The sequence below is a fragment of the Thamnophis elegans genome, chromosome 4, assembly GCF_009769535.1.
Source record: "Thamnophis elegans isolate rThaEle1 chromosome 4, rThaEle1.pri, whole genome shotgun sequence".
NCBI lineage: Eukaryota > Metazoa > Chordata > Lepidosauria > Squamata > Colubridae > Thamnophis > Thamnophis elegans.
The window spans coordinates 56064226-56076914 of record NC_045544.1 but is presented as its reverse complement, the minus strand read 5'-3'; the positions used below and the strand labels follow the sequence as shown (position 1 = coordinate 56076914).

Genomic DNA, 12689 nt, shown 5'->3' with positions numbered 1-12689 from the left:
GAATTGTTTATACATTACGATCCGACCAAACCTTGCGAGGAAAGAGTCTTTTAATCCACGAATACAAAAAATGGGAAAAGTATAGAGGAAGAAGGAAAAAAAGACCAGTCCAATTTAAAAGTAAAAGGCATTTGTAAAAAGTCCATCCATAGAGAACAAACAAAATTAAAGTGGAAAAGATAACACGGTAGTTTTAAACCAGGATTAATTTGCCACTTACTTCCTTCTGTCTTCAATTTTATTTTAACTCTAAGTCTTTTGGGTTTTTTCTTCTCTAATAATAAAGATTTTTCTCATCATTTCGACACACTGTCTCTCCTGTACTGCTTCCGTTTCAGGGGCTTGTCCCAACCTTCTGCAGCCATGGCTGCTTCTCTTGTAGTTGGCAAAAAACTTTTTCCTGGATCAATCAGAGGTTTTGTGATACTCCTGAGATCAGCAGGACATGCCCTTCTCTATCACAGTTCCTTCAGAACAGTTTGGATCTAAAAAGGATTGTCCAGCAGCAGAGATATCGACAGCAATCCTGGAGATTGCACGTCGTGTCATAGCGACGTCAAGACCCGCCCTCTTTGGAGACAATAGTGGCTCGATTTATAAGGCAAGGCAAGAAAGCACGAATTAAAGCCCAAATATTGCAAAAACGTAGAGAACTGGGAGGCTTCGGAGTACCCAACTGGAAAGCATATTACAGGGCGGGGCATAACCTTTTCCTAGGGGGTCACAGCAAGATCGACAGCAGTTTACAACTTCCGCGACACCTCATTTTAAAGCCCATAAAAAACTGAATTGAATGAGCTATTAAATGTTAAATTTGCTTTAAGAATGGCTGGAAAATTCGATTCGGAAGAACAAAGGATCATTGACAGAATAAAATGCATTGCCTTTTGAGAGGCTCGCGATGCTGGAGCGACGTTTATCAATCGAAAATGGATTGCAAACAAATTGAAACGTCATCCGGATTGGGTTACTGATAATTGGAACAAAACAGCCCAAGAATGTTTCACAAAATTTGGAGAAGGGCGTCCTCTGCAACTGTCCCAAGAAAGCAAAGCCATCATTGCAACTGGCAGTCGCAAACAACGAAAAGGAAACCGAAAAGTGGCCCAAGAAATCCTTCAAATTCGTGGAAAACGAGTTGATCAAAGGACAATCGGCCGATATCGAGAACGAGAAGGTTTGAAGCCATTCCACGTCATTTGCAAACCATTGAAAACTCAAACACACGTTCAAGATCGGCTTTGGTTGTGCAATTGGTTGTCTGAATGGACCGAGGAAGATTTTCTTCATTTGGCGCCATCTGACGAATTCTTCGTTTATGCCATTCGAAAACCGAATTTCCAGAACGATCGGATTTGGGCTAAAGACGTCGACGACATCGCCAAACATGAACGATATCGACAAATCGTTCGCAATCCGACTTGCATCGGGATTTTCGTCATTTTCACAGCCAAGAAACTGCATTGGGTTTTGAAGGATAAAGGGGAATCCTGGGATGGCAGTTATTTCCGTGAGAAAATTTTATTGGAGAATGTCATTCCATTTCTCAGTGATCCAGACAATGTCTTGGTGGTTGGTGAGGCTGTCTTTCTTCATGACAAAGCTCCTTGCATGCGTGCAAATGCGACTCAGCAATTGTTAAAGGAAAACAATGTCGAATTTTGGGGCAATGACGTCTGGCCGGGAAATTCGCCAGATCTCAATCCGGCAGAGAACATTGGGGCCATAATTAAGGATGAAGTGGAAGCTCTGATGATTCAGGAGCAAGGTCAAAATCGATATTCGGTTGAAACTTTGAGAATGAATTTGGAAACTGTGTTGAAAAATCTGGAAAATCGAACGGAACTGTTTGAAGATTTGTTGTGTTCTTATCCACCTCGTTTGAATGCTGTTCGAAGGGCTAATGGTGGTCATACTGACTATTAAATCGTGTCAATAAACTCAGTTTTTGATGGGCTTTCGAATGGTGTATGAATTATTTGTGTTGTTATTACAAGTGTTGCTGTGACCCCCTAGGAAAAGGTTATGCCCCGCCCTGTATAATGCAGCAATTATGACATGGGTGAAGGATTGGGTGATGTTGAGTAGAAGGCGCCTATTGGCTATAGAGGGACATGACCTCCCTCAGGGATGGCATGCCTCCCTCTGGCAAGAAAGAGACACCCCCCATAGGTACTTCATGGGACATTATATTCGGAAGATTTTGATGGGGGTCTGGGAAAAGATGAGGAAAAAATACTATCTTAGGGTTCCATGCTGGTTGGCACCGTTAGAGGCCCTTTTCTCTTCCAGACATGGATCCCAATGAACAGCTGCAACCATCCAGCGACAGACCCTAGAACGTCCTTAGGGACCCCTGGAAGGCGACTTTGTTTGTCCTTGGGATCTATGTATTCGTTGGCCTCTGCGTATTTCTCCACCAGTGCAACTAAGTTGCTCTGATCAAGGGAGTGAAATCACCACAACCTGGGGAGCCCTGGGGCACTGAAAGCCCCCCCCCCAAAAAATGTTGGTGGAACTAATAGGAGAAAGGATAGAAACCCTCAGGGCTTGAAGGTCCTCTAGTCCAACCCCCAATCTTTTTTTTTGTTGAAAATCTGGAGCCTACATTAAGAATTATCTTCATTATCATTGTTGTGTTGTGAGAGTTGCGTTGCAGAACACACAAAGCAGCATACAGAGCAGTGGTGGGTTTCAACTAACCAACTAAGAAGAGATAGTATGTCAGGTGCAATCATTTTCCTAGGGAGGACTTCTCCTTAAGGAGAAGTGGGCAAAAAGACACCACCCAGGAACATGTACAAACTGAAAAAGAAGTAACGTAGGGGATAAAGAAAGAGAAATGTAGTGGTTTCTTGGAGAAGGTGGGTAAACTTGGTAAGCCCCTTTTGTGGGTGGCCATTCCTAGCCGCTTGCGCCCGGTGCTGCAGTTGAAGTGAAGGCCCAAAGCCTGGGGAGCACTGGGGCACTGAAAGCCCCCCCTCCCCCCAAAAAATGTTGGTGGAACTAATAGGAGAAAGGATAGAATCCCTCAGGGCTAGAAGGGACCTTGAAGGTCCTCTAGTCCAACCCCCAATCTTTTTTTTGTTGAAAATCTGGAGCCTACATTAAGAATTATCTTCATTATCATTGTTAAGAAGACAATGTACTAGTCAGTTATATTTGATTCTTTTTCTCTTCTTCAATCCCCAGAAAAAGGTGTCTGCAAGTGTCACCAGAGAAACAAAATGAAGATGTGGAGGCTGATATCATCACGGTGGAACCATACAGGTGTGCTGAATCTTTTCTATTTGAGAGATTAATAATGCTTTTTTTCTTCTCTACAATTCTTTGTTCCCAGTCATGAAGAAAGTCCGTGATTTCTTCAATAAACGGAGATTAAGAAGAACATATACTTTGGAGGATAGCAGGTCGGATGCCTCTTTTGTACAACCCCCTCTGGATGAAGAATTAGTGTCATTTACATCAGTAAAACATACAAGTGAGTTGATAATATTTTTTTATGATATTTTTTTATATGTTTAATTAAATGCATTTGTCTTTTTAAGCTTGGATCAGCTATGCTCTCATGATGACGTTTGGTCCTATTTCCGGAATACTTCTGGAGAAGTATGGAGCTATAAAAGTGGTGGTAGTTGGAGATCTAGTGACCATAGGTGGTCTAGTGTTGTCATCATATACTGAAAAGTTAAAAATGCTGTTTTTCACACGTGGAATCATTGTTGGTGTGGGATCAGGTCTGGCCTACACTCCAGGTAATGCTTTACATTAAAATCAAATTTTGTCACACATTTCTTCTGTTTTTGAAAACATATTTTTGCTTTGTTTTTGCTTTTGCTTTTGCTTTGCAGCACTTTTTCATGAGAAAACTTGTTAGGTAAGCTTTCCATTGGGAGAGCGAGTACGTTCAGCGAAGCGTTGTGAGAGTTGTGTTGCAGAACACACAAAGCAGCATACAGAGCAGTGGTGGGTTTCAACTAACCAACTAAGAAGAGATAGTATGTCAGGTGCAATCATTTTCCTAGGGAGGACTTCTCCTTAAGGAGAAGTGGGCAAAAAGACACCACCCAGGAACATGTACAAACTGAAAAAGAAGTAACGTAGGGGATAAAGAAAGAGAGAAATGTAGTGGTTTCTTGGAGAAGGTGGGTAAACTTGGTAAGCCCCTTTTGTGGGTGGCCATTCCTAGCCGCTTGCGCCCGGTGCTGCAGTTGAAGTGAAGCCCCAAAGCCTGGGGAGCCCTGGGGCACTGAACCCCCCCAAAAAAAATATGTTGGTGGAACTAATAGGAGAAAGGATAGAAACAAAATGAAGATGTGGAGGCTGATATCATCACGGTGTAACCGTACATACCGGAACCCATCTACCCCAACATCACCTTAATTGATGAGCGAAGGATGTCAGATGTTCTGCTTTGCATGACAATATGATGGTTGGTAAGTGTTTGTCAGTTTGTCTTTATTTTTTCTATTTTAAAGGCATTTGTTATTGCTGTTTTTATTTAATTCTTAATGCCTTTTGTTCTTTTGCATTTCTTGTTTTAGGGTTTTGGGTGGGGGTGGTTGGACTATGGAAGCTAACAGGAAAGAATATTAGGAGCCTTTAACTTTAATGTGGTTGCTCAGTTTTATTTCATTGTTTTGTTTCTTGTTTACGGCTATATTTAATTACTAGGTTAGCTTAATTATGACTAGTGTTCACTAAACAGAATACTTTAAACCCGACATGTGAAAAATCGTGCTTCATTTTCTTTTTTGCAGATGAAACTTGCAGACAATTTGGATATTCCTGCTGCGGTTGAAGTGAAGCCCCAAAGCCTGGGGAGCCCTGGGGCACTGAAGCCCCCCCCCCCCAAAAAAAATATGTTGGTGGAACTAATAGGAGAAAGGATAGAATCCCTCAGGGCTAGAAGGGACCTTGAAGGTCTTCCCCCAATCTTTTTTTTTGTTGAAAATCTGGAGCCTACATTAAGAATTATCTTCATTATCATTGTTAAGAAGACAATGTACCAGTCAGTTATATTTGATTCTTTTCCTCTTCTTCAATCCCCAGGAAAAGGTGTCTGCAAGTGTCACCAGAGAAACAAAATGAAGATGTGGAGGCTGATATCATCACGGTGGAACCGTACATACCGGAACCCATCTACCCCAACATCACCTTAATTGATGAGCGAAGGATGTCCGATGTTCTGCTTTGCATGACAATATGATGGTTGGTAAGTGTTTGTCAGTTTGTCTTTATTTTTTCTATTTTAAAGGCATTTTGTTATTGCTGTTTTTATTTAATTCTTAATGCCTTTTGTTCTTTTGCATTTCTTGCTTTAGGGTTTTGGGTGGGGATGGTTGGACTATGGAAGCTAACAGGAAAGAATATTAGGAGCCTTTAACTTTAATGTGGTTGCTCAGTTTTATTTCATTGTTTTGTTTCTTGTTTACTATTTCATTATTATTAAAATATTCAATCTGTGCTTCTTTTGCCCCAGGACAAATTGTGACCATGGGTGAAATTCCTGCCATCACATTGTTGACCCAGGGCTGAAAGTCTGACATTGTCTTCCATCAATTATGGTGATGTTGGGATCGATGGATTCCGGTATGGAGGTTCCACAGTGATGGAGGCCTCCTCCTCATCTTCAGCTGGTGGTTCTGGTGACGCTTGCAACACCTTCATGGCAGAGGCCAAACAACACATAGATTCCAAAGATGACCAAAGTCATTTTCCAGGGTCTCCAAGGAAGTTCTGAGGGCTCTCACTGGATGGCCACATGAGTTCAGTCTCTTCCATTTTGGAACAGAAATGAACGGATTAAAAAATGATCTTGAAGGGCATTCCAAATCCAGATGTAGATTTACATTACAAAATAAATTCAAAAGAATCAAATCAACTTTACAAAAGCATTTCCTCTTCAGTTCTTTCCTCTTTGCACCTTCTGACAAGTTATGGGGACCCCTGGATGGCAACTTTGTTTGTCCTTGGGGGTCTGTGTCTTCATTGACCTCTGCATATTTGTTCACCTGTGCAAGTAAGTTGCTCCTGATCAGGGGAGTGGCATCACCACAACCTGGGGAGCCCTGGGGCACTGAAAGCCCCCCAAAATGTTGGTGGAACTAACAGGAGAAAGTATAGACTCCCTCAGAGCTGGAAAGGACCTTGAAGGTCTTCTACTCCCACTCCAAATCTTTTCTTGAAAATCTGGAGCCCCCATTAAGAATTATCTTTATTATCATTGTTAAGAAAACAGTGTACCAGTCAGTTATATTTGATTCTTTTCCTCTTCTTCAATCCACAGAAAAAGGTGTCTGCAGTGTCACCAGAGAAACAAAACGAAGATGTGACGGTTGATATCATCACTGTGGAACCGTACATACCGGAACCCATCTACCCCAACATCCCCATCATTGATGAGTGAAGGATGTCAGACGTTCTACGTTGCACGACAATGTGATGGATGGTAAGTGTTTGAACTAATTTGGTTGTTGGTTTTTTCTCATTATGATGATATTATTGTTATTTAATTCTATGTCCAAAAGAAGAGTCTTAGCTGAAGGGAGAGGATTTGGGGCCTCTTGAGGTCACCTGGGGTCCTTGGTTGCTTTGCAGTGCCTGCTTTGGGTTTTTGGGTGGGGATGGCTGGCCTTGGAAGCTAAAAAGGAAGAAGTGTGGGAGCCTGGTAGTTTTAAATATTAATTTGGTTGTTACGTTTTATTTATTATTTCTTGCTTACTTATTTTTTTAATTAAAATATTACATTGGTGCTTCTTTTGCCCCAGGATGAATAGCTGCAGTGGGTGAAATCCCAAAACAACTGGAGCCCAATTTGGACCCCATCGGCATTGACAATCTCACCATCAGTCAGTTGCCAAAGGCCGCCTTCCTTGGAAGAGCTGACATCCAGTCTGAACATCTAGCTGACTGTGTGAAGAACCACAATCCCCCCTCCCCCATGAGGCAGGACCTTGACATGGTTGTGGGGCTTGTGTGCTCTGAGGAAGATTAGGGCTACACCTCAGGTTCAATCATACTGAACAGGACTCATGAGAGGAATCGGACAAAGAGTGTCTCTCCCATAAACAATAGAGGAAAACACATATAACAGAAACCCAGATTGGCTCTCTAGTTGCCCAGGTCAAGAAGGACCATGCCAGGGCTTCAAATTCTTGGACATCTGGTGGAAAATGACCTGCAGGACTCAGGGATGATGGCTGAGCATCCAGGACTGGCAGCTGATGAACAACTGGAAGGAAAGCGTTTTTCTGACTCTCCCTAAGATGGCATCCAGACTCAGCAGGGTTTTTTTTTCCCTGCTGAGAGATTCCTGGTTTCCTCACCTGAACTGGTTCTTTTCGTTTTTCTTTTTATGTACTTTTTATGTAGTTTTATTTAACTTTTGGGGCTTGTTTGTAATTTTAATTACATTTTTTGGAGGTTTTGAATAAAATAAAAAATTGATTAAAAAAAGAAATGATATGACAAAAAGTATAAATGAAATCTTAATGAAAGATTCACATTGTAGCTGCCATTCATTTGTTCTTATGTGAAATAAAAGGGTCTTGTTAAGTCCTACTGCTAAAAATTATCTATTTTTCTACTAGAGTTTACTTATGCACTCTGTTAGGAAATCGTAGATATTGTTCTAAAAGCTGGACGGTATTTTAAAAACAAGATCAAAGTAGCTTTATCTAAGAATTGGTATACATGTATGTTGCTTATTACTTTTATTATATGTGTCTATGTCACTGTTTGTACTTCCCTTCCCTGATTTTATGTGAGCCGCCCTGAGTCCCCTCAGGGAAAAGGGCGGCCTACAAATGTTAATAAACATTACAAACAAACAAACAAACATACATGTTTGATCACAAAATCCTATTTCTTCAACTATCCCGCCTGTATTAATGACAACATAGAAAACTAGATGAGCAAGGACCAATTGCTATTCACACCTCGTCAGTTTTATGAGGCATTATCTTAATTAATTAACTTAATTATGAGGGAGTACCGTAGTTAATACTTTGCTGGATCAAGGCATTCCCGCAAACTATTAAGGAAGTGTAAAGATAAGTGCAAATAAAATATGGCACCAGGCTAGAAAGTGGAAGATAGCAATAGCAGTTAGACTTATATACCGCTTCATAGGGCTTTCAGCCCTCTCTAAGCGGTTTACAGAGTCAGCATATTGCCCCCAACAACAATCCGGGTCCTCATTTTACCCACCTCGGAAGGATGGAAAGCTGAGTCAACCCTGAGCCGGTGAGATTTGAACAGCCGAACTGCAGAAGTGCAGTCAGCTGAAGTAGCCTACAGTACAGCACTCTAACCACTGCGCCACCTCGGCTCTGAGTTCTAGTCCCACCTTAGTCATCAAAGTCAGCTGGGTGACTGTCGGTCAGTCACTATACCTTCTACTTCACATGGTTGTTGTTGTGAGGGGAAATAGGAGAAGGAAGGTGTGTTTGATAGATTGACTGCCTTGAGTTGTTTATAAAAATAAAGGAATAGTAACAAATAAATGACCTTGGGGAGAGAAGGAGATGCTGCTGCACAGGGAATAATCAGATAAGGTGGGGGAGCCCCCAGGTGCATAACTGGCACAGAAAGAACCTCAGAAAGGACCCTCCATCATTTTTCAGGCTTTCAAAAGAGTTGGTGGGAGAGATGTACTTTCAGACTTTCAAGATTATCTTATGTATCCTTCCAATAAAGTAGAGTTACCTCATTTGGTCATATTTCCTATCTGGTGTACCTGGGAGGTGATGAGTGGGGGGACTTGCTACCTTGTGTGCCAGGTGAGTCTGGCCAGAGCTGGATCTGGGATCTCAGATGCGGCTGCTGCAGACTTTTGAGGTGCTTCTTCTTGTTTTCCCTCATCTTCTGAAGAGGGGTGACTTTCTCAGTTGGCTGTAGTGGCTTTTCTGCACATGGTAACTGTGGTCCATCTCAGCCACTTCATGCTGCAGACTCTGGAGGTGCTTCTTAATGTCTGGCAGAAAGTTCCTCGCCTCTTTGAGGTTTTTCTCAGTCAGCCTTCTCTTACTTGAGATGGACACTTGGCTAAGTAACCTCATGCAGTTCTTTGTAGAGTTCTTTAATGTATTTCACCAAAGATTTGTTCTCTAGCTCTAACTGATGGCATGATCTTCTGCAGATCGTCTGTTGTGGTCTTAAGTTGATCCACTTTCTCCTGGAGATAGCTATGCTGATCTTTCATCCACTGATTTTCTTTCTGGAATTTCTGGGTCTGAAAGTTAAAGGAGTCTCTCAGTTCATCAACCTGGAAGTTGGGACCATCAGTGGTCGCTGAGAGATCATCCAAGGATATTGGCCGTACGACCATTTCTTCCTTGTTGCTGACCTGTTTGAAAAATGGAGACACAGTCACATCCTCTCTCAGTTCAGGTCTAATTTTGCTAACCTGCCTTCTCAATTCTGGCTTTTTCCTAAAGTTTTGGAGTCCATCATCTTCTGCTAGCATGAGATGCAGCAGGAGTGGATAACCAACGATCTGCAGAGGGGGGTCTCCTGACGAAGGATCCTTTCAATATAATCTACTCAGATCTCAACTAAAAACCATCAGGTTCAAAATATCATATTTGAGCCACATCAAGTGAAAATCAGCTCTCTGGAAATGTTCCTAATGCTGGTAAAGGTGGAAGGAAAGAGAAAGGGAGGAAATTTTAGGGTAAGGTTGGTGGATTTGATTACTGTGTGGATGGGTGAATTTTTGGGAGACCGGAAAGTCCAGACTGGGGACAGGTCATCTATCTACCTCTGTGGTCACTCAGAATCTACACAGTTTCCATGCTGTCAATCAATGCAGACCAAACTCCCTGGAGAAGTCTGCAATGCTGGGAAAAGTGAAGGATCACCCATAAGCAGCTAAAATGAGGCTGGGGGAAGGTTGGGAGACCCAGAGGACCAGGTTGGGGACAGATCTCCATGGAGAAAATTGATCTATGGGCTACTAGGCATCAACATTCAACTTGATGACACATAATCAATCTATCAATCAGTCAGGCAGGCAGGCGGTTAACTTACAAGGTCCCTTTCAGCTCAAGGCTTCTGTTGTCTACTTCCTTTTCATTGTTGCCTTAACCTACAAACAGGGAACAGATTAGGGTTAATGCAATCAAATGACAAAAGCCTAAAGCAGGGGTGTCAAACTCAATTCCATTGAGGCCTGTATCAGGGTTGTGTTTGACCTCGGAGGGGCGGGTGTGTGTGGCCAGGGTGGGAGTAGCCAGTTCGACATCACTCGTGTCAAGAGGCACCCCTCCCAGGCTCCGTTTTGAGCAGCGACAGCCTCCTGCAGTACTCTACAAGCGAACTAGGGCTTAGCAGGGCCACTTGCGGCCCTCTCAAGCTCCGTTTTTGTTGGCAGAGGCCCATGGGCCAGTCCGCTATTTGCAGAGTGTCCTGCGGGCCGGATCTAAGCATTCTGCAGGCCAGATCTGGCCTGTGGGCCTTGAGTTTGACACCCCTGGCCTAAAGCAGTATAACTTTGTATAAAAACACAAACTTGGCCCTTTTAAGGCTTGAATGGTCTTCAACTCCCAGAATTCTGCTTGCTAAATGGCTGGCTGGGAGTTGAAGTCTCCCATATCTTAAAGGGGTCTAGTTTGAGAAACGCCAACAAAATCCCTCAATACTGGTCTCTCTTCAAACTATCCTGACTTCCCATTTGATTCTGAATCCAACTCAAGGCATCTCATTGCTCAAAAAACCCCACAGGAGTCGGTATCAGCTCTCTATCAATTTGACTGTCTTTGTATTGCTATGATTTCTGATAACAGGAAAAGGTGGTGACCTTTGGAATTAAGACAGACCCCCCCTGCAAGTACTTACTACGAGTCCCATCTCAACCATGAAAGCCCAGTGAGTGACCTTGAGCCAGTCCTTCTCTCAGCCTTCACAAGGTTGTTCTTGTGGGGATGAAGAAATCTTAGATATGTTCACTGCCTTGAGCTATTTAGAGAAATAATAAAGGTGATATAAAAAATCCAAGTAATAAAAAATGAAAACAAATGTTCAGTTGCCAGGCCAAGTGTGTTATTGGGAAATAACTACTATCTGGCCAACAAAATCAGAGTTTAGTAATTTCCCCAAATCATTAAGCAGATCAACCTCTAGCTTTGTGGTTGCAATGTCCACCCAACTGGGACAGCCTGAAGCCATTTTTTTGGCCCCTAAACATTGCAGATTTTTCCGAGTGCGCTTCACCGCCACAAAGCCAGCCAGGCCCAGCCCCTTTCTGGTGACAGGAACTTTTGACATGATGGATGAGGAGTTTGGTGACAGGTATGGAGGCTGCCAACATGGCAGGTATCAGCATGTCTGTGAAGTTTAATGGAATCCCCACTTTTCTAATCTTCCCCCCTTGGTTCTGCCTTAAAGTGAAGGGTCTCTCCCTCCTGAGGAGCCCAGGCGAGGGAGACCCTGCGATGCCCCCAGTGCCAGCCATCCAATCCAGCCACTTTCCAGGGATGTTGAGCAGAGCCTCCATTATGTGGTCCAGACTCCCCAAGGATGCTGGAGGTTGCCATGGCGAGCTTCAGCCAATGAGCTTAGGAGGAGCCTCTGACATCATAGGCCAAGGCTTTGATTGGCCTGGACCTGAGATTTAAATAATAACCACCAACTGGCTGCCTTCCCTTGAGGGTATGGGTTATCCATTGATGAGCCAATTCTGAAGGGGCTTCGAGCCCCGAATTGGCTTCAGCCAGAGCGGCTCCCTCTGAAAGGGAAACCCTCGGTCACCTGGAGAGGTTGGGGAGCCCCAGAGTGAAATTAAAATCTTGTCCCTTGGAGTATAATCTGGTGTTAAGAGATCCAGAGAATCCAGGTTTCCCTCTCTAGGCCCAAATGATGAAAGGAAAATATGCATAAAAGAGATATGATTCATATTCAAAAGGCCTTGTGAGAAGGTGCCTGAAGAAACACATGAATCTTTGCAAGCTTTAGCTATCCTACTCACTGTCTGCGTTGGCCAGTTATGGCTTAAAGGCCAGGTGATAGACGGCCCCCCTACAGGCAGTGAGAGGGACAGCTAAATCATGGAAAGAACCAGTGGAGAAGGACCCTGATTGCTGACTGGGGAGTTTTTGGAGCTGAAGTCCACTCTTCTTCAGGTTGCTAAGTTTGAGAAACATGCTCTAATAGATCTTGCACTGGGCAGTTGGACAGATGACCTCTAAGGTCTCTTTCAACTCCATTTGTCCATTATTCTCTGCTTACCTTTTTATGGAAGGAAAAACAATCCTCTCTAAAAAGGGACTTGAGCAACAAAATGGAGGATGCGGGGTCTTTGCCAGTTTTAGCTGTCCTACTCACTGCCTGCAGAGGCCAGGCATCACTTAAAGGCCAGACTATAGACTGCCCCCTACAGGCAGTAAGAGGGACAGATAAAGATGGCACAAGCCCCACAGGGTCCTCCATTTTGTGGCAGGAAAGAGGGAAATTGGCAAAGGAGAAAAGTGGAGAATTGTGGAGTATTTTCCCGCCTTTTTCCACTGTGTTCTGTGTGTGGAACCTTCTCTCTTCTTTTGGCACCTTGAATAAAATCCATCTTGGTTTTGTTGTCCCCAAAACTGGGCTCTTGCTTAGTGTCGAAGCAGATAAGTCAACGGACACAAGATGTGATACAGAATCATACTTTTACTTTGGTACCCAGATCTAAGGACCCCGGTTTGAAAAGC

General features: G+C 43.2%; 3 long non-coding RNA genes across 3 annotated transcripts in view; 2 read left to right on the top strand and 1 right to left on the bottom strand.

Annotated features, from left to right (window-relative positions):
- LOC116507482 overlaps positions 1–3481 on the top strand; it is a 42462-nt gene extending 38981 nt beyond the window's left edge. The window contains exon 2 of the long non-coding RNA XR_004255212.1: positions 3341–3481. This is a non-coding gene — a long non-coding RNA (uncharacterized LOC116507482). The remainder of the gene's footprint in view (positions 1–3340) is intronic.
- Positions 3482–4496: 1015 nt separating this feature from the next.
- Positions 4497–7066, top strand: LOC116507030. The gene is made up of 3 exons (XR_004255136.1): positions 4497–5215; positions 5483–6451; positions 6771–7066. It is a non-coding gene; the product is annotated as an uncharacterized LOC116507030 (long non-coding RNA).
- Positions 7067–9321: 2255 nt separating this feature from the next.
- Positions 9322–10919, bottom strand: LOC116508263. The gene is made up of 3 exons (XR_004255301.1): positions 10840–10919; positions 10033–10090; positions 9322–9349 (listed from the first exon to the last, which is right to left on the bottom strand). It is a non-coding gene; the product is annotated as an uncharacterized LOC116508263 (long non-coding RNA).
- Between the last annotated feature and the right edge of the window lie 1770 nt (positions 10920–12689).